Source organism: Theropithecus gelada, chromosome 2, assembly GCF_003255815.1.
Source record: "Theropithecus gelada isolate Dixy chromosome 2, Tgel_1.0, whole genome shotgun sequence".
Taxonomy (NCBI): domain Eukaryota; kingdom Metazoa; phylum Chordata; class Mammalia; order Primates; family Cercopithecidae; genus Theropithecus; species Theropithecus gelada.
The window spans coordinates 53,354,372-53,379,108 of NC_037669.1; the positions used below are offsets into that span (position 1 = coordinate 53,354,372).

General features: G+C 39.7%; 1 protein-coding gene across 5 annotated transcripts in view; it reads right to left on the minus strand.

Annotated features, from left to right (window-relative positions):
• The window catches only part of ATG7 (autophagy related 7), a 278,547-nt gene that overhangs the window by 130,045 nt on the left and 123,765 nt on the right, over positions 1-24,737 (minus strand). The gene's annotated exons all lie outside the window — the stretch shown is intronic.

A 24,737-nucleotide genomic window follows, 5' to 3' on the forward strand; every position in this document is an offset into this window, starting at 1 on the left:
TGTGTACATATGTGCACCGGAAGACACAAACAAAAGTGTCCATAGCAGCGCTATTCATGATAGCCCAAAACTAGAAACCACTGAGGTGACCATCAACAGTAGAATGAACAGATGGATTGTGGTATAGTCATGCAATGGAATACTATATATCAGTGAGAACAAACTACCTTCAAACATAATGTTACACGAAAGGAAGGAGTAGCAGTATGTACTGTATAATTACATTTATATAAAATTAAAATGAAATAGGCAATATGAATGTGTGGTGTTAGAAGAAAAGATAGTGGCTACCCCCAGAGAGACTGTAAGGGGCACAAGGGACATTCCAAGGTGCTGGTAATAACTTGTTTATTTATCTAAGCGTTGGTTACATAAGGTGTATTTTTTGAGAATTCATTAAGTTGAACACAAGATTTGTGTGTTTTTTTTGGATATATGTTATCCTTCAATAAAAAGTTAAAAAATAAAAGGCCTGTACACTTGAGAGGAGAACAGTATGAGAACAGTAAAGAGTTCTTAGAAACAAACAATGAGTATCACATTTAGGAATTCAGTGATCACAGGGACTGTGAAATGTAGAACGCTGAACCAGAATGCCTCAGAAATTCTCTCAGAACTCACAAGAAATAAAGAGATGAATGCTTTAAAAAGATAGCAGACATTGAAGACATACCTAAGAAATCAACAATGCATAAACAGACTGGAACAGTAATAATACAAGAAATAGAATTTCTCTTTTTAGAAGATGAAAATGTAGGCACCCTTTAATCCAGCAATTCCACTTTTAAGACTTCATACTGATAAAGTTGTACATGGGCACAAAGACTTCCATTGTAAGGAAGCTTACTGAAACACTGTTTGGGCCAGGCACGATGGCTCACACACCTGTAATCCTAGCACTTTGGGTGCTCAAGGCAGGAGGACTGCTTGAGCTTAGGAGTTCAGGACCAACCTGGGCAACATAGTGAGACCTCAACTCCACAAAAAATTTTAAAACTAGCCAGGCATGGTGGAGTGCACCTGCAATCCCAGCCACTTGGGAAGCTAAAGTGGAAGGATCACCTGAACCCAGGAGGTTGAGGCTGAAATGAGTTATGATCATGCCACTGCACTCCAGCCTGGGTGACAGAGTCTCAAAAAAAAAAAAATAATAATAATACATATTTTGTATCTATTAAAGGAACGAGGCAGGTCTTATAATACTGACACAAATTGTTTTCCAAAACATAGCAATATATTTAAAACGCAGTATCTAGACTGTGTATAGATAGTATTTGTGTTCAAAAAGAGTGGAAGGAGGAGACAGGAAGAGGAAGAAATGCATGGATGTACATACTTGTTTATGCATGTATCATCTATGGAAGAATGCATATACACACAAACTGGCATCAAATAGTAGCCTCTGTAGATTATTTTATACTACTTTAATTTTTAAATCCATGTGCATGTGTTACTTAATATTAAATATTACTCAATATTTATTAAGTTTTAAAAATACTTATTAAAAATTAATATTTATTAAAATTTGCCACCAATAACAAATACACCATAATTTAATCAGCTCTCTGTTAAAGGGTAGTGCTTTCTAACTTTTGTTGCTGCAAACAGTTCTGTGGTTTTTTTTTGTTTTTGGTGACAGTCTCGCTCTGTCACCTAGGCTCGAGTGCAGTGGCACAATCATAGCTTACTGCAGTCTCAACCTCCTGGGTTCAAGTGATCCTCCCACCTGATCACCTTTATTTAATGTTAATAAAAAATATTTATTAACATTAAATATTTAATATTTCTTAAAACCAAATGTTATTTAACATTTATAAAAATTAAACAATTTTAAATATTAATATAAAAATATTAAAATCTTAATTTAGTTGGTTTGTGTTTTTGTTTAGTGCTGAAGCAGAACTCTAAAGCACTGATGAAGAGGTTGGCACTGGAAAGGAGGGGCAGCTCTCCCCCAGGGGCAGGAATGAGGAGGAAAGGATGAGCAAAGCTGCAGCAGTGAAAAGTGAAGGGACCAGGGGACAGGGGGCAGGGGAGCTCCAGGGTCTAGATAGCAGGCAGGAAGTCCTGTGTGACCCGAGAAGGGTTAGACTATGGGGCTTGAGAAGAGTGGCCACCCTGAGGCCCAGCTGTGCAGAGAGTGGAAGAAGAGATGCTGACTGGCACATCTCACCAGTGTAGAACAATCTGATGCCTCTGGTCAGGACAGAAAATAAAAATTTGGGGAGAAAAGAAATTAAGAACCCATCTAAGCTAAGGGACTGGCAGAATAAGGATCAAAAGGTTAAAGTCAGAGAAACTGAGGGTCTGGTGAACACCACTGAAGAGACTGGGAAAGAGTCCTGGCTGGTAAGAAAAGACCTGCAGGCAGCCAGGTGCAGTGTGGCTCACGTATGTAATCCCAGCACTTTGGGAGGCTGAGGTGGGCAGATCTCGAAGTCAGGAGATCGAGATCATCCTGGCTGATACGTGAAACCCCGTCTCTACAAAATACACAAAAAATTAGCCGGGCGTGGTGGCGAGCGCCTGTAGTCCCAGCTACTCAGGAGGCTGAGGCAGGAGAATGGTGTGAACCCAGGAGGCAGAGGTTGCAGTGAGCCAAGATCGCGCTACTGCCCTCCAGCCTGGGTGACAGAGCAAGACTCCGTCTCAAAAAAAAAAAAAAAAAAAAGAAAAGAAAACAAAGAAAAGACCTGTAGGCTGGTGGGATCAGAGAGACTGCAAGTCCTGGAGAGCTGGGGGAGTGGAGGACCATTATGTGCGTACAGTCAAGCCCAGGCTGATTAGCCATGGGAAATTAATTTGACAACCTAACACCTGAAAAAAAAAAATGTCATTTAATAAATAACTCAATCCCTCAGTAATAAAAAGATTCCTTATAAACCAGAATATTATGTCAGGAAAAATGTGCACTGAAATTAAATGATCCTTTTTGAAATGGTAAGTACTACATATTTAGTGATTAAAAAACAAAATTGAAAGTTGTGGCAACCCCACGTTGAGCAAAGTAATCAATACCATTTTTACAACAGCATGTGCTCTCTTCGCGTCTCTCTGTCACATTTTGGTAATTCTCACAATATTTCAAACTTTTTCATTATTATTATATCTGTTGTGGTGATCTGTGATCAGTGACCTCTGGTGTTACTATTGTAACTGTTTTGGGGCACCACAAACTGTACCTATATAAGATGGTGACCTTAGTAGATAAATGTTGTATGTGTTCTGACCAATTCACCAACTGGTCATTCCTCCATCTCTCTCCCTCTCCTCTGGCCTATTTCCTGAGACAAAACAATGCTGAAAGCAGGCCAATTACAATGGCCTCAAAGTGTCCAAGTGAAAGGAAGAGTCACACATTTCTCACTTTAAATCAAGAGCTAGAAATGGGCCAGGCACGGTGGCTCATGCCTGTTTGTAATCCCAGCACTTTGGAAGGCCGAGGTGGGTGGATCACTTGAGGTCAGAAGTTCAAGACCAGCCTGGCCAACATGGTGAAAACCCCGACTCTACTAAAAATACAAAAATTAGCTGGGCGTTTTGGTGCACGCCTGCAATCCCAGCTACTTGGGAGGCTGCGGCAAGAGAATCGCTTAAACCCGCGAGGCAGAGGTTGCAGTGAGCTGAGATTGCGCCACTGAACTCCAGCCTGGGCAACGGAGTGAGACTCTGTCTCCAAAAAAAAAAAAAAGCTAGGAATGATTAAGCATAGTGAGGAATGCATGTCAAAAGCTGAGACATACTAAAAAAAAAAAAAAAAAAGCTACACCTCTTGCACCAAACAGCCAAGTTGTTAATGCACAGAGAAAGTTCTAGAAGGAAATTAGAAGTGCTACTCCAATGAACACACAAAATTAAGAAAGTGAAAGAGCTACAGAGAAAGTTTTAGTGGTCTAGAAGACCAAACCAGCCACAATATCCCCTTAAGCCAAAGCCTAATCCAGAGTAAAACTCAAAGTCTCTTTACTTCTATGAAGGCTGAGAGAGGTAAGGAGGCTACAGAAGCATAGCTGGAAGCTAGCAGAGGTTGGCTAATGGGGTTTAAGGAAAGAAGGTGTCTCCATAACATAAAAGTGAGAGGTGAAGCGGTAAGTACTGATGTAGAAGCTGCAACACGTTATTATGAGATCTAGCTCAGAAAACAGATGTGGCTGATCAACAGATTTTTAACATAGATGAAACCACCTTCTAGTGGAAGAAGATGCCATCTGGGACTTTCATAACTACAGAAGAGAAGTCAATGCCTGGCTTTAAAGCTTCAAACAATAGGCTGACTCTCTTAGTCAAGGCCAAAGCAGCTGGTGGCTTTAAGTTGAAGCCAATGCTTACTGACCATTCTAAAAATTCTAGGGCCCTTAAAAATTATTCCAAAACTTCTCTGCCTGTGCTCTATAACAAACAACAAAACATGGGTAACAGCACATCTGTTTACATCATGGTTTACTGAATATCTTAAGCCCACTGTTGAGACCTACTGCTCAGAAAAAAAGGTTCCTTTCAAAATATTACTGCTCACTGACAATGTACCTGGTCATCCAGATGTACAAAGAGATAAATGTTGTTTTCATGCCTGCTAAGACAATATCCATTCTGCAGCCCTTGTGCCAAGGAGTAATTTTGATTTTCAAGACTTATTATTTAAAAAATACATTTAATAAGGCAATAGCTGCCATACAGAGTGATTTCTCTGATGAATCTGATCAAAGTAAATTGAAAACCTTCTGGAAAGGATTCACCATTCTAGATACCAGTAAGAACATTCGTGGTTCATGGAAGGAGGTCAAAATATCAATATCAAAAGGAGTTTGAAAGAAGTTGATTCCAACCTCATGGATGACTTTGAGGGGTTCAAGAGAAAGTCACTGCAGATGTGGTGAAAAAAGCAAGAGAACTAGAAGTGGAGCCTGAATACGTGACTGAATTGCTGCAATCTCAGGATCAAATTTGAACAGATGAGGAGTTGCTTCTTATAGGTAAGCAAAGAGAGTGGTTTCTAGATGGAAATCTATTCCTGATGAAGATGCTGTGAACACTGTTGCAACTAAGGATTTAGAACATCATGTTGATAAAGTGGCAGCAGGGTTTGAGAGGACAACTCCAATTTTAAAGAAGTTCTGCTGTGGGTAAAATGCTATCAAACAGCGCTGCATGCTACAGAGAAATCTTTTCTGAAAGGAAAAGCCAACTGCTGCAACAAACTTGTCTTTTTCTAAGAAATTGCCACAGCCACCCCAACGTTTAGCAACTACCACCCTGATCAGGTGGCCACCATCAATATCAATGCAAGAACCTCCACCAGCAAAAAGATTACAACTTGCTGAAAGCTCAATAATTGTTAGCATTTTTTAGCAAAAAAAAAAAAAAAGTATTTTGTATTACTTAAGGTATGCATGTATTTTTAGACATAACGCTATTAAACACTTAATGGACTACAGTATAGTAAAAATATAACTTTTATATGCACTGAGAAACCAAAGAAATTGTGAGACTTAATTTACTGCGATATTAGCTTTATTGTGGTGGTCTGGAACAAACCCCATAATATCTCTAAGATATGCCTGTAAATAGCTACCTTCTGCCAGGTTTCCAGTAAGACAAAAGAACAAATAAGTCTGAAAAACTGACAACATCTTTGAACAAAAATTGGAACAGTCCCAGACATGATACTTAAACTCCAGTTAAACATTCAGATTGTATGTTTCCACAGATAATTTTATAGTGCTACATATCTGACCATGGAAAAACTAACAGCAAGGGCAGAACGAAGAAAAAAAGGCCTCCTCCATAATGAGGATGTACAGAAAGTTTAATGCTGGAACATTATCAATAGCACTGGCTTATAAATATGTGGAAAAATTTAATCCTCTAGGGACATATTTAATCATGCAAGGGTTCTCCAGTATTCTTTTTACGTGCTGTGAAGTTAATCTGCGTTATGAGAGTAAGTGGCTTATAAAAAGTACGAGGATTTTTCCCCCAAACATCCTAGCCTTCTTAAAAAGGAAAATGTATTTAAAACTACCCCAAAAGAAAATGAAAAGATGCTATCACAACGAATTTGAACAACAACCTGTCAGTCTATGTAAAACATAGCACAACTCTTAAGTGACTGCATTATGCATAGTCTTGAGAAGGGTACACATTACATTTGGGAGGGCTGTAAATATTCTGAAGGTACTGAGAGAGTCTGCAAAATAGAGAAGTACTAATTACTCTCTTTGTAGAAAGATCCTTTCATAATCCATGGTTTTCCTTGCTTGTTTTATGACGCTAGGTTTTCTCTATGAACCCACACCCAGGACAAAGATGGTAGAATCTCTTCTTAAAACATGCTTTTTAGAGTATTCCCTTGCTAAGACACATTGGTGACTCCTTACTCTTTACTACATCAAACCCATCATATCTGCCTAGGCATTTCAGCCCCCCAACACCCTTCCAATTTTGGGCAACTCTCTGGAAAATGCCTTTCACAGAGTCTAAGATCTCCTGACAACACCATGTAATGATTTTCAATTCATGAAAAGCAAAGTGGGTTTGTAGTGTCTTTGTTTTTTTGTTTGTTTTAAGACAGAGTCTCACTCTGTTGTCCAGGCTGGAGTGCAGTGGCATGATCTTGGCTTACTGCAGCCTCTGACTCCTGGGTTCAAGCAATTCTCCTGCCTCAGCCACCCCAGTAACTGGGATTACAGGTGCACGCCACCATTCCTGGCTAATTTTTGTATTGTTAGTAGAGACGGGGTTTTGCCATGGTGCCCAGACTGGTCTCGGAACTCCTAGCCTCAAGGTGATCCAACCACCTCGGCCTTCCAAAGTGCTGGGATTACAGGTGTGAGCCACCATGCCCAGCCTGTTTGTCTATTATTCTTAAACAATGACTCCAGGAAATGTGCACTCTATCTAAAAACAATTGCTAATGTATTTTCAAAGAGGGGAGGAAACATGCAGTTTCTATTAACTTCTTGTTTAGCATTATACTTACCTGCTCTTGATATAAAAAATACATGTGCATGTATTTCTCAAAAACTTCGGTGAGGTCACAGGAGAATCCACTTGATATGCTTTGGCTCTGTGTCCCCACCTAAATATCATCTCAAATTGTAATCCCGTGTCAGGGAAGGGACCCAGTGGGCAGTGATTGGATCATAGGGGCAGTTTCCCATCTGTTCTTGTGATAGTAAGTTTTCATGAGATCTGATTATTTAAAAATGGCACTTCCCTCTTTGCTCTCTCTCTCTCTCTCTCTCTCTCCTGCCACCATGGAAGAAGTGCCTTGCTTCCCCTTCAACCATGATTTTAAGTTTCCTGAGGCCTCCCCAGCAATGTGGAACTGTGAGTCCATTAAATCTCTTTTCTTTATAAATTACCCAGTTTCAGGTAGTTCTTGACAGCACTGTGAAAATGGACTAATATACCACTGCTCCCACAACTGGAGAGACAGTCAGGTGGATGCAGAGAATCACAACAGACTGAAGCAGAAACCTCCACAGAAACTGGGAGAGGGGTGGAAAAACAAACTGTAGCTGACAAATTGCTAGGTGTGGACGAGTTCCAGTGATAAAAACTCCAGGAGGACCTAGTTATAGGGAGGCCCCCATGCTTTTGTGAGTTTTACTTCTAGGAGCTAAACCAGGTTCTCTCAGTAAATATCGGAGAGAAATCTCTTTCGCTTCCAGCAAAGGGAGATAAAAGAAACCATATTGAAATATGTTGGTTGGGGACAGTGGCTCACACCTGTAATCCCAGCACTTTGGGGGGCTGAAGTAGGAGGATCACTTGAGCCCAGGAGTTCAAGGCCAGCCTGAGCAATATATTGAGACCTGGTCTCTACAAAATATTAAAAAAAAAAAAAAAAAAAAGCCAGGTATGGTGACATATGCCTGTAGGCCCAGCTACTTGGGAGACTGAGGTGGGAGGATGGCTTAAGCCTGGGAGGTTGAGGCTGCAGTGAGTTGAGATTGCACGACTGCACTCCAGCCTGGGCAACAGAGTGAGACCCTAAAATCATATACAAAAAATAAATTTTTTTTTTTTTTTTTTTTTTTGAGACGGAGTCTCGCTCTGTCGCCCAGGCTGGAGTGCAGTGACCGGATCTCAGCTCACTGCAAGCTCCGCCTCCCGGGTTTACGCCATTCTCCTGCCTCAGCCTCCCGAGTAGCTGGGACTACAGGCGCCCACCACCTCGCCCCAAAAAATAAATTTTTAAAAAATGCTCAATTAAACCACAAAAGGTAAGAAAAAAGAGAAGACAAATATAGCAACAAAGAACAAAGGTGACAAATGGAAAATAGTTACAAATATGGTAGATATTAATCCAATTATATCAATAATCACAGTGATCTGAATGTACCAATTCAAAGACAATTATAATGGGACAAGAAATAAGACCCAATTATATGGTATCTCAAAGAAAACCAATTTAAATAAAGACATTTTTTCAGTAGATGGAAAAAAATACACCATACTAACACTAATCAAAAGAAAGTAGAAGTATCTGAATTAGTTTCAGATCTAACAGACTTCAAAGCAAGTAATGTTATTAGATAAAGAAGGGCATTACATAATACAGGGCTCAATTCTCCAGTAAGACACAGTTCTTAATATGTATGTACTTAACAACAGTGCATCAAAATACATGAGGTAAAAACTAATAGTATGACAAGAAGAAATAGATGCATCTACTTTTATAGCTGTAGACTTCAATACTGCTCTATCAGAAGTAGGAAGATCCAGCAGACAGAAGGTTAAAAAGGACACACTTGAACTCAAAACTCTATTTATTAATCAACTGGATAGAATTCACTTCTATAGGATATTTCATCCAACAACCACAGAATACACATTCTTCTCACATTCACATGGAATATTCACCAAGGTAGAACATTCTGGGCCATAAAACATACTTTAACAAATTTAAAAGAATAGAAATCATATAGAGTCTGCTCTCAGACCACAATGGAACCCAGAAATTCACAACAGAAAGATAATTGGAATATCTCAATATAGGTAAGGCTAAACAGTAACACATGAATAAAAAATCTCAAGAGAAATTTAAAGTATTTGAACTAAATAGAAATGAAAACACAATGTATCAAAATTATAGGATGCAGGAAAAGCAGTGCTTAGAGAGGGAAATTTGTATCACTGAAATAATATATTAGAAAAGAAGAAAGACCTAAAAGTCAATAATCTGATCTTACACCTTAGGTAACAAGAGCAGCAAATTAAATCCACAGGAAGCAGAAGAAAAGAGATAATAAAAACTAGAGGAGAAATCAATGACACTGAAAACAGAAAATCAACTGAGAAACAAACAAACAAAATCAATAAAACCAAAAGGTAGTTCTTCAACAAGGTAAATTGATAAGCCTCCAATTAGACTAAGATAAAGAGAAAGGATCACTTTTTAGTGATAGTGTTCCTTTATTATCCTTTTCATGTCTATGAGATCTGTATTGAACAAAAGGATAATAAAAGAATACCATCAATAACTCCATATCTAGAAATCTGATAAACTAAATGAATTGAACTAATTATTTAAAGACAGAATCCACCAAAACTTAAAAAAATGGAAATTCTAAACAGGCCTATTCCTATAAAATAAATTGAATCAATAATTAATAACCTTCCCAAATAGAAAGCACCAGGCCCAGATGGGCTTACTGGGGGAATTCTGCCAAACATTTAAGAAAGAGATTATACCAATCCTCTACAATTTTCAGAATATAGAAGCAAAAGGAATACTTCCTAATTCATTCTACAAGGCCAGCATCACCCTAATACCAAAGCCAGATAAAGACATTAATAGAAAACTACAGACCAATATATCTCATGATCATAGGTGCAAGGATCTGAAAATATTAGCAAACCGAATCCAATGATACAATCATGCACTACATGACATTTCAGTCAAGGAGGAACTGCATGTACAACGGTAGTCCCATAGATTATAATAGAGCCAAAAAATTCCTAATTCCTAGTGAAGCTGTAGCCATCACAATGTCATAGCGCAACACATTACTTACATGTTTGTGGTGATGCTGGTGTAAATAAACTACTGTTCTGCCCATAGTATAAAAGTATACCACGTACAATTATATGTAGTACATAATACTTGATAATCAACCGTGTTACCAGTTTATGTATTTACTATGCTATACATGTTAGCATTATTTTAGCAAGGTGTAATCCTTCTACTTATTTAAAAAAAGTTAACTGCATTCCACAAGAAGGCATTGCTATCGTAAGAGATGACAGCTCTATGCATATTATTGCCCCTAAAGACCTTCCAGTGGGTCAAGATGTAGAGGTAGAAGGCAGTGATATTGATGATCCTGACCCTGTGTAGGCATAGGCTAATGTGTACATTGTGTCTTAGTTTTTAACAAAAACGTTTAAATAATAAAATAAAAAATTTTAAAGGAAAGAGCATATAGGCTAAGGATATAAAGAAAAAATGTTTTTGTATAGCTGTACAAATGTGTCTGTGTTTTAAGCTAGGTGTTATTACAAAAGAGTAAAAAAAGTTTTTAATCAAAACATTTACAAAGTGAAAAAGGTTACAGTAAGCTAAAGGTAATTTATTACTGAAGACCGAAAAATATTTTTTAATAAATTTGGTGTTGTCTATCAAGGCTACAGTGGTATACAAAATGTCCTAGACCGTCACAGTCACTCACTACTCACTGACTCACCCAGAGCAACTTCCAGCCCTACAAACTCCATTCATGGTAAGCATTCTGCACAGGTGTGCCATTTTAAAAAAAAATCTTTTATACCATACTTTTACTGTAGTTTTTCTACATTGAGATGTTTAGATACACAAACACTTACTGCTGTGTTATAGTTGTCTACAGTGTTCATTACAGTTACACACTGTACAGGCTTGCAGCCTAGGAACAAGAAGCTATACCATATAGCCTAGGTGCGCAGTAGGCTTATGCTGTCACGGTTTTGTATAAGGACACTCTATGATGTTCATACAACAATCACCTAACACATTTCTCAGAATGTATCCCCATTGTTAAGCAACACATGACTGTATATAAAAAGAATTATATGCCACAATCATGTAGGATTTATCCCAGGTGCACAAGGCTGTTTCAACATTTGAAAATCAATATAAACCATCACATCCATAGGCAAAAGAAGAAAATCACATGATTGTATCAAAAGGCGCAGAAAGAACATTTTACAAAATTGAACAGTCATTTATGACAAAAACTCTCAGTAAACTAGGAATAGAGGGAAACTTCAATTTGATAAAGAACATCCACAAAATCTCTACATCTAAGAATTTAACTAATGGTGAAAAACCAGAAGTTTCTCCATGAAGGCAAGAAAACAGGAACAAACCAAGAAAATCCCCTTACCACTCCTTTTCAACATCATAATGGAAGGCCTAGCTAATGAAATAAGACAAGAAAAAGAAATAAAGCGTATTCTGATTGGGAAGGAAGAAATAAAACTGTTCATACATGACATGACTGCACACGTAGAAAATCCAAATCAACAAAAACACTGTTGACTGGGTGCAGTAGCTCATGCCTGTAATCCCAGCACTTTGGAAGGCCACGGCAGGTGGATCACGAGGTGAGGAGATCGAGACCATCCTGGCTAACACGGTGAAACCCCGTTTCTACTAAAAATACAAAAAAATTAGCCAGGCATGGTGGTGGGAGCCTGTAGTCCCAGCTACTCAGGAGGCTGAGGCAGGAGAATGGTGTGAACCCGGGAGGCAGAGCTTGCAGTGAGCTAAGAACGTGCCACTGCACTCCAGCCTGGGCAATAGAGCAAGACTCCATCTCAAAAATAAATAAATAAATAAATAATAGATAAAAAACACTGTTGGAACTAATATGCAATCATAGCAACACTGCAGGATACATACAGTGCAGGACACATAGTCAATATATAAGACCAGGCTGGGCATGGTGCCTCATGCCTGTAATCCCAGCACTTTGGGAGGCCGAGGTGGGTGGATGACCTGAAGTCAGGGCTTTGAGACCAGCCTGGCCAACATGGGGAAACCCCATCTCTACTAAAAATTTAAAAATTAGCTGGGTGTCGTGCTGTGCACCTGGAATCCCAGCTACTCAGGAAGCTGAAGCAGGAAAATCACTTGAACCTGGGAGGAGGTGGAGGTTACAGTGAACTGGGATCGCACCACTGCACTCCAGCCTGGGCAACAAGAGCGAGACTCCACGTCAAAAAAAGAAGAAAAAACCCTCAATTATTTTCCAGTATACTAGCGATGAACAAGTGGAATTTGAAATTACAAACATAATACCTAGATGAAATAGACAAATTCCTAGAAAAATAAAACCCATCAGAATGAAATCACGAAAACATGGAAAATCTGAATAGACCTATAACAAATAAGGAGATTGAATCAGTAATCAAAAATCTCCTGGCAAACAAAAGCCCTGCACCTGATGGTTCCACTGGTGAGTTCTATCAAACATTTAAAAGAACTAGTACCACTGCTTCTCAAACTTTTCTAAAGAATTAAAGATGGAACACTTCCTAAGTCATTCTATGAGGCCAGCAGTAACCTGACACCAAAGCTAGACAAAGGCACGATGTGAAAAGAAAATCATGGACTAATATCACTTATGAATTAATGCAAAAATCCTCAATGAAATAACAGTAAACTGCGTGTTGACTTTGCATTCCGCTACTTTGCTGAACTCATTAATTCAAAGTTTTTTTGTGATATCTTACAGTTTTCTACATATCAGATCATATCTTATATTAAAAGGATTATATCACATGACCAAGTGAGATTTATTCCTGGAATGCAAGGATGAAAAACCAATGTAACACACGATATAAACAGAAGAAAGTGGGGGGAAAAAGTCACCTGATCAGCTCAATTGATGCAGAAAAAGCATTTGACAAAATTCCACCCCTTTCATGATAAAAACACTTAAACTAAGAATATAAGGAAACTGCCTCTACTTAATAAAAGCCATATACAACAAAACCCACAGCAAATATCATACACAATGATGAAAGAAGGAACACTTTCCCTCTAAGATCAGGAAAAAGGCAAGCATGCCTAATTTCACCACTTCTATTCAACACAGTACTAGAAGTTCTAGCCAGAGAAAATTAGTCAAGGAAAATAAATAAAAGGCATCCAAATTGAAAAGGAAGAAGTAAAATGATTTCTGCTTGCAAATGATACGATTTTACATGTACAAAACCCTACAGTCTACAAAAACTGAATTCAGCAAAGCAGCAGGATACAAAGTTAAATAAAAACCAGTTGCATTTCTATGCACTAATAATGAACAATCGAAAAAAAGAAACTATAAGTTTATTTACAATAGCATCAAAAAGAATACAACACTTAGGAATGAACTTGAGGTGAAAGACTTATACAATATAAATTATAAAACAATGCTGAAAGAAATTAAAGACACCATAAATAAATGGAAACACACCCCACATTCATGAATTGGAAGAATTAGTATTGTTAAGATGTCAATCCTACCAAAAGAAATCTACAGATTCGTTGTGATCTCATTACAAATCCAATGGTGTTTTTTGCAGAAATTAAAAAAAAAAAACCACCCAGGGCCAGGCGCGGTGGCTCACGCCTGTAATCCCAGCACTTTGGGAGGCCAAGACAGGCAGATCACAAGGTCAGGAGATCAAGACCATCCTGGCTAACACAGTGAAACCCCGTCTCTACTAAAAAAAACAAAAAATTAGCCAGGAGTTGTGGCAGGCGCCTGTAGTCCCAGCTACTCTGGAGGCTGAGGCAGGAGAATGGCGTGAACCCAGGAGGCGGAGCTTGCAGTGAGCTGAGATCGCGCCACTGCACTCCAGCCTGGGTGACAGAGTGAGACTCGGTCTCAAAAAAAAAAAAAAAAGCCATCCTAAAATTCATATGTAATCTTAACAGACACTTAATTTGCAAAACAATCTTGAAGAAGAGGAACAAAGCTGGAGGACTCACAATTCCTAATTTCCAAACTTACTACAAAGCTACAGTAATCAAATTTACTATAGTACAAACCTACAAAGTTCAATGTAGTACTGGCATAAAGACAAGGCATATTCATAGACCAATGAAACAGAATAGAGGGCACAGAAACAATCCTCACAGATATGGTCTCAATTTTTGACAAGGGTGCCAAGATCATCCAACGAAAAAAAGTGAAACCAACCCAAGAGTCCCACAGACAATTGGAAATTGACCCTTTTACTGTTAAAACTTGAAACTCATATTTGTTTTACCTGAGTTCCTTCCCTCAGGAAAGGACCTTCAGGCCTATATATAAAAAAAAGATTCAGATAACTAGAACTCATCAGATCACGTCACCGGATGCCCTCCTTGCCCCTCTCTAGTTTTTGTTTTCTTACATATTGTTACATTTCCTCCTTGCTATATAAAGTCCTAGTTTTAGTCAGTCAGGGGGATGGATTTGAGACTGAGCTTCTATCTCCTTGGCTGCAGCATCTGATTAAAGCCTTCTTTCTTGGCCATACTTGTCGTCTCAGTGATTAGCTTTCTGTGTACCAAGCAGCAGCAGGACCTAGACAGAAACCCTGGTGTTTCAGTAACAAAAGGACAGTCTTTTGAATGAATGGTACTGGGAAAACTGGATATCCACAGGCAAAAGAAGGAAATTGGACTCTCACCTAACACCATGTTAAAAAATTAACTCAAAATAGATCAAAGACCTAAATAGAAGACCTAAAACTATAAAACTTTTACAAGAAAACACAGGGCAAAAGCTTCACAATTGATTTAGCAATGATTTCTTAGATATGACATCAAAGACACAGGAAACAAAAAAAAATAAGACTGAATTTTATAGATGGACAACATCAACAGAGTAAAAAAGGCAACTTCTGGAATGAGAGAAAATCTGCAAATCATATCTGATAAGAATTCTTTTTTTTTTTTTTTTTTGGACATGGAGTCTCACTGTGTCGCCAGGCTGGAGTGCAGTGGCGTGATCTCGGCTCACTTCAACCTCTGCCTCCCAGGTTCAAGTGATTCTCCTGAATCACTACAGGCACGTGCCACCATGCCTGGCTAATTTTTGTATTTTTAGTAGAGACAGGGTTTCACCATGTTGGCCAGGATGGTCTCCATCTCTTGACCTCATGATCCGCCCACCTCGGCCTCCCAAAGTGCTGGGATTACAGGCATGAGTCACCGCACCCATCCCTGATAAATTAATATACAGAATATACAGATAATTCTAAAACTCAACAACAACCCAGTTTAAAAATGGGCAGATGATGTGAAGAACAGACATTTCTCTAAAGATATACAAATGGCCAATAAGCACATGAAAAGATGCTCAACATCACTAATAATTAGAGAACTGCAAGTAAGACAATGAGATCCCACCTTACATACATTAGAATGGCTACTATTTTAAAACGAAAAAGAAAAATAACAAGTGTTGACGAGGATGTGATGATACAAAAACACTTCTACACTGCTGATTGGAACATAAAATGCTGCAGCCACTATAAAAAATAGCATGGCAGTTACTTTAAAAAACTAAAATAGAAGATCCAGCAATTCAATTCTGGATATACACCCAAAAGGATCCAGCAATCCAATTCTGGATATACACCCAAAAGAATTAAAAGCAGGGAATTGAAGAAATGGTTGTACACCCATGTATATAACAGCATTATTCACAATAGCTAAAATGTGGATGCAATCCAAGTATCCATCCATGGATGAATGGATAAACAAGATGTAGCATATGCTACATACAATGAAATATTATTCAGCCTTAAAGAGGAAGGAAATTCTGACACATGCTACACCATGGAGGAACTTTGAGAACATTATACTAAGAGGAATAAGCCAATCACAAAAAAACAAATAACGTATGATTCCACTTATGAGGGACTTAGAAAAGTGGCTGGCAGGGCTGGAGGGAGAAGAAAATGGGGAGTTATTGTCTGATGGTTATAGAGTTTCAGTTCTATAAGAGAAAAGAATTTTGAAGGTAAGTGGTGGTGATAACTGCAAATATTATGAAGGAATTTAATACCACTGAGCTGTACATTTAAAAACAGAATGGCAAATTTTATATGTATTTTATCACATAAAAAATTGAAGGAAAAATCTATGAATAAAGTACAAGAACATCTGTCAACAAGACAAATTTCTAAGTTGATGTTCAAATACTATCAAATTTAAATTTTAAAAAACCATTCAATATCATTCACAACACCCCAAATTAAATACCTAGGTACAAATCTAACAAAATATGTACAAGATCTGTATAAGGATAACTACTGATAAGAGAAGTCAGAGACAATCTAAAAATAAAGTGATATTTCTTGTTCATGGATAGGAGGACTTAATACATTGAGATGTCAGTTCTTCCCAATTTGACCTATAGAGTCAATGCAATCCCATCAAAATTGCAGCAATTTACTGTGTAGATATAAAACAAGCTGATTGTAAAGTTTTTGTAGGGAGGCAAAAGACCCAGATTAGCCAACATAATATTAAAGGACAAAGTTGGAGGATTGACACTACCTAACTTCTAGACCGACTGTACAGCTACAGTAAGCAAGACAGTGTGGTTGGTGAAAGAATAAAAAAAATACATCACAGAACAGAATAGAGAGCCCAGAATTAGACCCACCTTAGTCAACTGATCTTTGACAATGGGGCAAAGGCAACACAATGCAGAAAAGATAATCTATTCAACAAATGGTGCTGTAACAACTGGACAACCACATGAAAAAAAAAAAAACAACAACCCAGACACACACCTTTACACCCATCACAAAAAATAACTCAAAATGTATCACAGACCTACATATAAAACACAAAACTATAAACCTCCTACAGGATAACATGGGAGAAAATCCAGATGACGTTGGGTTTGCCAATGTCTTTTTAGATACAACACCAAAGGCATGATTTATGTAAGAAAAACAGATGCTCCTCAACTTATGATGGGGGTATAAACCCACTGTAAGTTGAAAATACCATAAGTATAAAATGCATTTATTATACCAAACTACTGTATATCATAGCTGAGCCTACCCTCCCTTAAATGTGTTCAGAACATTTATGTTACCCTGCAGTTGGGCAAGATCATCTGGCAACACAGTGCAACATAGAGTACTATTCAATAGTTGTTTACCCTCACGATCATGTGGTTGCACGGAGCTGCAGCTTGCTGCCACTGCCCGGCATCTCAAGAGAATATCATACCACATATCACTAGCCTGGGAAAATATCAAAATTCACAATTTGAAGTATGTTTCTAATGAATGCCTATTACTCTCACACCATGGTAAACTGAAAAATTGTAAGTCAAACTATTGTAAGTCAAGGACCATCTGTAATTGGTAGGCTGGACTTTATTAAATAAATTAAACATTCCTGCTCTGAAAAAGAAACCATCAGGAGGATGAAAAGACCAGCTGCAGGCCACGAGAAACTATTTACAAAAGACACTTTTAATAAAGGACTATTATCCCAAATATAAAAAGAACTCTTAAAACACAACAATAAAAATACAAACAACCCAATTAAAAAATGAGCCAAAGATCTTAACAGATACCCCACCAAAGAAGATATACAGATAAATATATGAAAAGATGCTCTGGCCAGCAAGATGGCTCACACCTGTAATCCCAGCACTTTGGGAGACTAATATGGATTGGCTCTGTGAACCCACCCATATCTCATCTTGTAGCTTCCATAATTCCAATGTGTTATGGGAGGGACCCAGTGGGAGATTATTGAATCATGGAGGTGGGTCTTTCCCATGCTGTTCTCATGACAGTGAATGGGTCACACAAGATATGGCAGTTTTAAAAAAAGAAGAATTCCCCTGCACAAGCTCTCTTTGCCTGCTACCATCCATGTAAGATGTGACTTGCTCCTCCTTACCTTCCACCAGGATTGTGAGGCCTCCCCAACCATGTGGAACTGTAAGTCCAATAAACCTCTTAATTTTGTAAATTGCCCAGTCTTGGGTATGTCTTTATCAACAGTGTGAAAATAGACTAATACAGTAAACTGGTACCAGGAGTGGAGTGCTGCTGAAAAGATACCCAAAAATGTGGAAGTGAATATGGAACTGGGTAACAGGTTGGAACAGTTTGGAGGGCTCAGAAGAAGATAGTAAAATGTGGGAAAGTTTGGAACTTCCTAGGGACTTGTTGAATGGCTTTGACAAAAATGCTGATAGTGATATAAACAATAAGGTCCAGGCTGAGTTGGTCTCAAATGGAAATGAGGAACTTGTTGGGAACTGGAACAAAGGTGACTTTTGTTATGTTGTAGCAAAGAGACTGGTGTCATTTTGCCTTGCCCTGGAGATTTGTGGAACTTTGAACTTAAGAGAGATGATTTAGAATATCTGGTGGAAGAAATTTCTAAGCAGCAAAGCATTCAAGAGGTAACTTGGGTGCTGTCAAAGGCATTCAGTTTCAAAAGGGAAACAGAGCATAAAAGTTCAGAAAGTTTGCAGCCTGACAATGCAATAGAAAGAAAATCCCATTTTCTGAGGAGAAATTCAAGCCAGCTGCAGAAATTTGCTTAAGTAACTAGGAGCAGAATGTTAATCACCAAGACAATGGGGAAAATGTCTCCCGGGCAGGTCAGAGAACTTTATGGCAGCCCCTCCCATCACAGGACCCGAAGCCTAGGAGGAAAAAGTAGTTTCAAGGGTCTGCCCAGGGTCCCTGTGCCATGTGCATCCCAAGAACTTGGTGCCCTGCATCCCAGCCACTCCAGTTGTGGCTGAAAGGGGCCAACACAGAGTTCACGCCATGGCTTCAGAGGATACAAGCCCCAAGACTTGATAGCTTCCACGTGGTTTTGAGCCTGCGAGTGCACAGAAGTCGAGAATTGAGGTTTGGGAACCTATGCCTAGATTTCAGAAGATGTATGGAAACACCTGGATGCCCAGGCTGAAGTTTGCTGTAGGGGTGGGGTCCTCATGGAGAACCTCTGCTAGGGCAGTATGGAAGGAAAATGTAGGGTGAGAGCCCCCACACACAGTTCCTACTGGGGAACTGCCTAGTGGAGCTGTGAGAAGAGGGCCACCATCCTCCAGACCTCAGAATGATAGATCCACTGACAGCTTGCTCTGTGCGCCTGGAAAAGCCAGACACTCAACGCCAGCCTGTGAAAGCAGCCAGGAGGGAAGCTGCACCCTGCAAAGCCACAGGGGTAGAGCTGCCCAAGACCATGGGAACCAATCATGCCTTCCCCCACCTCTTGCGTTAGCATGACCTGGATGTGAGACACAGAGTCAAGGGAGATCATTTTGGAGCTTTAAGATTTGACTGCCCTGCTGGACTTCAGACTTGCATGGGGCCTGAGCTCCTTTGTTTTGGCCAATTTCTCCAATTTGGAATGGCTGTATTTACCCAATGCCTTTACCCCCATTATATCTAGAAAGTAACTTACTTTTGATTTTACAGACTCATCGGCAGAAGGGAGTTGCCTTGTCTCAGATGAGACTTTGGACTGTGGACTTTTGTGTTAATGCTAAAATGAGTTGAGACTTTGGGGGACTGTTGGGAAAACATGATTGGTTTTGAAATGTGAAGATACAAAATTTGAGAGGAACCAGGGACAGAATGATATGGTTTGGCTCTGTGTCCCCACCCAAATCTCATCGTGTGGTTCCCATAATTCCCATGTGGTATGGGAGGGACCTGGTGGGAGATGACTGAATCATGGGGGTGGGTCTTTCCCATGCTGTTCTCATGATAGTTAATGGGTCTTACAAGATCTGATGGTTTTAAAAATGGGAGTTTCTCTGCACAAGCTCTGTTTGCCTGCTGCCATCCATGTAAGATGTGACTTGCTCCTCCTTACCTTCTGCCAGGATTGTGAGGCCTCCTCAGCCATGTGGAACTGTAAGTCTGATAAACCTCCTTCTTTTGTAAATTGCCCAGTCTCGGGTATGTCTTTATCAGCAGTGTGAAAATGGACTAATACAGAGGCCAAGCTGAGAGAATTGCTTGAAGTCATGAGTTCAAGACCAGCCTGGACAATATAGCAAAATGTCATCTCTACAAAATTTTTTAAAAAATTAACTGGGCATGGAGGCAGGTGCTTGTAATCTCAGTTACTTGTGGGGGCTGAGCAGGAGGATCACTTAAGCCAGGAACCTGAGGCTTCAGTAAGCCATGACTGCACCACTGCCCTCCAGCCTGGGTGATGGGGCAAGAAACTGTCTCAAAAAAACATGGCAATAAAAATGCTACATATGGGCTGGGGACGGTAGCTCACGCCTGTGATCCCAGCACTTTGGGAGGCTGGGGTGGGTGGATCACTTGAGTCCAGGAGTTAGAGACCAGCCTCAGCAACATGACAAAACCCCATTTCTACCAAAAATATGAAAATTAGCCAGGCGTGGGGGTGTGTGCCTGTAGTCCCAGCCACTTGGGAGGCTGAGGTGAGAGGATCACTTGATCCCAGGAGGCAGAGGTTGCAGTGAGCCTGGATCATGCCACTACACTCCAGCCTGGGTAACAGAGTGAGATTCCATCTCAAAAAAAAAAAAAAAAGCAAAGAAGTAAGGAAGAAATGGAAAGAAGGAAAGAGAAATGCTACACATGGCCAGGTGCAGTGGGATTACAGGCATCATGCCTATAGTCCTAGCACTTTGGGAGGCCAAGGTGGTGGATGTCTTAAGCCCAGAAGTTCAAGACCAGCCTGGGAACCACAGCGAAACCCCATCTCTACAGAAAATTATCCAGGTGTGGTGGTGTGCATTTGTAGTCCCAGCTACTTGGGAGGCTGAAGTGGGAGGATCACCTGAGCCTGGGAAGTTGAGGCTGCACTGAACCATGATCACGCCACTGCACTCCAGCCTGGATGACAGAGTAAGAGATCCTGTCTCAAAAATAAAAATAATAAAAAAAGAAATGCTACACACTTACTACTTGTAAAATATAATTATTGCCAAATAGGGCTTGATAAACACAGAAAATACATGACAAGATGACACACAGTGATGTCAGCAAAAATAGTGGAGTAAGAACCTCTGAAAATCCTCTCTTCTATAAGGGGAAAGAGAATGCTGACAAAATCTGGGGCTGTGTATTCAAGAAAAACTGAATCTTGGTAAAACAATAAGCTTTATGGCATTTCAACTTTCCCTATTCTCATTGCCTCACCCCCTCAAGCTCCATGGCAGCCTTGAAGATCAGTAAGACATAATCACAGTGAAAACTAGCAGCCTGGTAGTCAGTGGGGGCAGGGGGGTGGGGGTGGAGTTTGGGGTCAGAGCTCCTATAAAGCTCCATTTTTAGAAAATGTCACTTGTTGGCCGGGCGCGGTGGCTCAAGCCTGTAATCCCAGCACTTTGGGAGGCTGAGACGGGTGGATCACGAGGTCAGGAGATCGAGACCATCCTGGCTAATATGGTGAAACCCCGTCTCTACTAAAAATACAAAAAACTAGCCGGGCGAGGTGGCGGGCGCCTGTAGTCCCAGCTACTCGGGAGGCTGAGGCAGGAGAATGGCGTAAACCCGGGAGGCGGAGCTTGCAGTGAGCTGAGATCCGGCCACTGCATTCCAGCCTGGGTGACAGAGCGAGACTCCGTCTCAAAAAAAAAAAAAAAAAAAAGAAAATGTCACTTGCGTGGTAGTTCCCAGGAAGATCCACTGACAAAATGTCCTCATTTGACCTGATTCAGAATTCACCCAGCCTTTTTTCCAGGGCCAACTGTTGGAAACTATCAGAGGCAACTGTTCAACATCATGATCTCCTGACTTGGTATGTAACAGCTGAAGTAACAATAAGCCAACAAAAAGCTTAAGAAACATCAGGAAAATACTACAGGAGGCTTTGAAAAGCTCAAACATATTCTTGAGAATCTAGAAAATATGTGATATGATTTGGCAGTGTCCCCACCCAAATCTCATCTTGAATTGCAGCTCCCATAATTCCCACATGTTGTGGGAGGGACCCAATGGGTGGTAACTGAATCATGGGGGTGGGTCTTCTCATGCTGTTCTCATGATAGTGAGTAAGTCTCATGAGATCTGATGGTTTTATAAAGGGGAGTTCCCCTCCACAAGCCCTTCTGTCTGCCACCATGTAAGATGTGCCTTTGCTTTCCCCCATGATTGTGAGGCCTCCCCAGCCATGTGGAACTGTAAGTCCATTAAACCTCTTTCCCTTATAAATTACCCAGTCTCAGGTATGTCCTTATTAGCAGCATGAGAACAGACTAATACAACATGGCACAGGCACAGGGCTAGGTACATGCCAAAAACCATGTTTTTTTTGCTCAGGGAAGATCTGAGAAGGCCCTAAACTCAGTCTAGCTGACCTTAAGAATGCAAGCAGGACATAAAAGGTAAGGCAGAGGTATTAATGGCTTGGATGAGCATTGAAGGCTGCTTTAAAAAATTTGAGCTGCAGCGGGCATGGTGGCTCATGCCTGTAATCCCAGCACTTTGGGAGGCTGAGGAGGATGGATCACTTGAGGTCAGGAGTTCGTGACCAGCCTGGCCAATATGGTGAAACGCCGTCTCTACTAAAAATACCAAAATTAGCCGGGTGTGGTGGCGAGCACCTGTAATCCCAGCTACTCGGGAGGATGAGGCAGGAGAATCGCTTGAACCTGGGAGGTGGAAGTTGCAGTGAGCCGAGAAGATTGCACCACTGCACTCCAGTCTGTGTGACAGAGCAAGACTATCTCCAAAAAAAAAAAAAAAAAATTGAGCTGGTTAATAAGCAGGACATTATAAAAATCAAAATGTTTAAATGGATGCTCTGACCAATTAATCCAATCTTTTGAGATTATACTACTGTAGGTCAAAAATTTGAGGGAGGATTTCTTTCAAATACTGATAGGTCAATAAGGAGGTAAACTGGAAAAATGCAAACAAAAAGATGTTCCAAGAGCAGTAACAGCCAAAACTAACTCAGCGCATTCATTCAAAGATTTAAGAGAACCCGCTCAAGTGTATAGGCTTCTTTGGGAAATTTAGTGTGTTTCTGCATAAGGGGTGCCATCTTTTGTCAAGGAGGTAACCAATATCTACTGAAATGCCTGATGTGTAGAACTATTTTTGCCCTTGTGATATTCATACTTTGACCTCAGGGTCACTAATATGTTGTTGGTTTTCATTTTCCTTGCTTTTTCATTAGCATTCATATTAATTTCTAAAGCAAAGTCACGAAAAAGGAACCAGACTGCTTCACCTACTTAATAATTGATTATCAATCACATTTCAAAGGAAGATTTTTCTCCCAATGAAATGCAAGTAACTCACCAGAAAAAAAAAAAAAAAAACCCTAAAAACTACATAAATTAAAAGTTTACATTTGCTACAGGTTCCATTTCCTAAATGATCTCTTTTCATCCTTTATTATCTAAACAGAAGGAATCAGACAAGCTATCCCTCCTCAATATTCTCTCTGAACACAAGATGAAACACCTACCATTTTAAACATAATACCTCTTAATCTCCTCCTCATTACCTTCCCCCAATACCCTTAAGAGACTTAAAAAAAAAAAAACTCTTGAAACATCTATATTATTCTCCATTCTCTCTTTAACTTACTTCAATGAAGACTTCCTCTCTGCACTCCAAAAACGACTCTTTTCAAGATTTCCTCAGATTGATAGGTTTACAACAGTTCACATTTACTATAAATTATCAGACTATATATTTACAATGGGTAGATTTTATGGTATGTAAATTGTACCTCAATAAAGCTGTTGAATCAGAAAATCTTTAAGAAACGCAAATTTAAATCCATAGCATCAAAATATTTACAAGTGGTATGTTAGTGTACTATTCCACCTTGTAGTCATTGTAGCAAACTGTCTGTTTGATATATATTAATGTACTTTAAGCATTTAAGAGAATAGATTCCTGATTTTAACCAAGACTTTAAAAGTACTGAAATTTATATTTCATATTTTTAAAACAGGAGAAATCTAATTTGATGAACTGCTAAATTGATAAATTAATCTGGTAAGTCTATGTAACCAGATGAATGTTGATGTCGATTGTTAAATAAATTGGGTGTGGTGGCTATGAGACCCCCGTCTCCATTAAAATTGTTAAAAAATGTGTTATATTAATATAAAAAGGCCACTGAAGACCTGTATGTTGCCATTTATAATCCTTATCTTATTCAGTCTCTCAGCAGCATCTGACAGTTGATTTTCCTTCTATTTTGTGATTTTATTATATTTTTGGAGATGGGGTCTCACTATGTTGCCCAGGCTGGCCTTGACTTTCACGGGGCTGGTGCATGTGTGATTTCATATGTTAATGAGTGCATAATGAGGTCCTAGGTGAAACGTAGGTCAAATCCACAGCCATGTTGGGTCTAGTCATTCTTAGCCAGCTTGGCAAACACCCTGGTTTTTCAAGGTCTTATCAGCCCCTAGCCTATCCAGTATTTCTTTTTATAATTTAGTTTTTGAGATGGAGTCTCACTCTGTTGCCCAGGCTGGAGTACAATGGCGCAATCTTGGCTCACTGCAAACTCTGCCTCCTGGATTCAAGCAATCCTCCTACCTCAGCCTCCTGAGTAGCTGGGATTACAGGCGCCTGCCACCACACCCAGCTAATTTTTGTATTTTCAGTAGAGACCGGGTTTCACCATGCTGGCCAGGCTGGTTTTGAACTTCTGACCTCAAGTGATCTGCCTGCCTTGGCCTCCCAAAGTGCTGGGATTACAGGCGAGAGCAACCACGCCCAGTCTATGCAGCTATTTCAACAGTTTCCTTTTGCTAGTCATG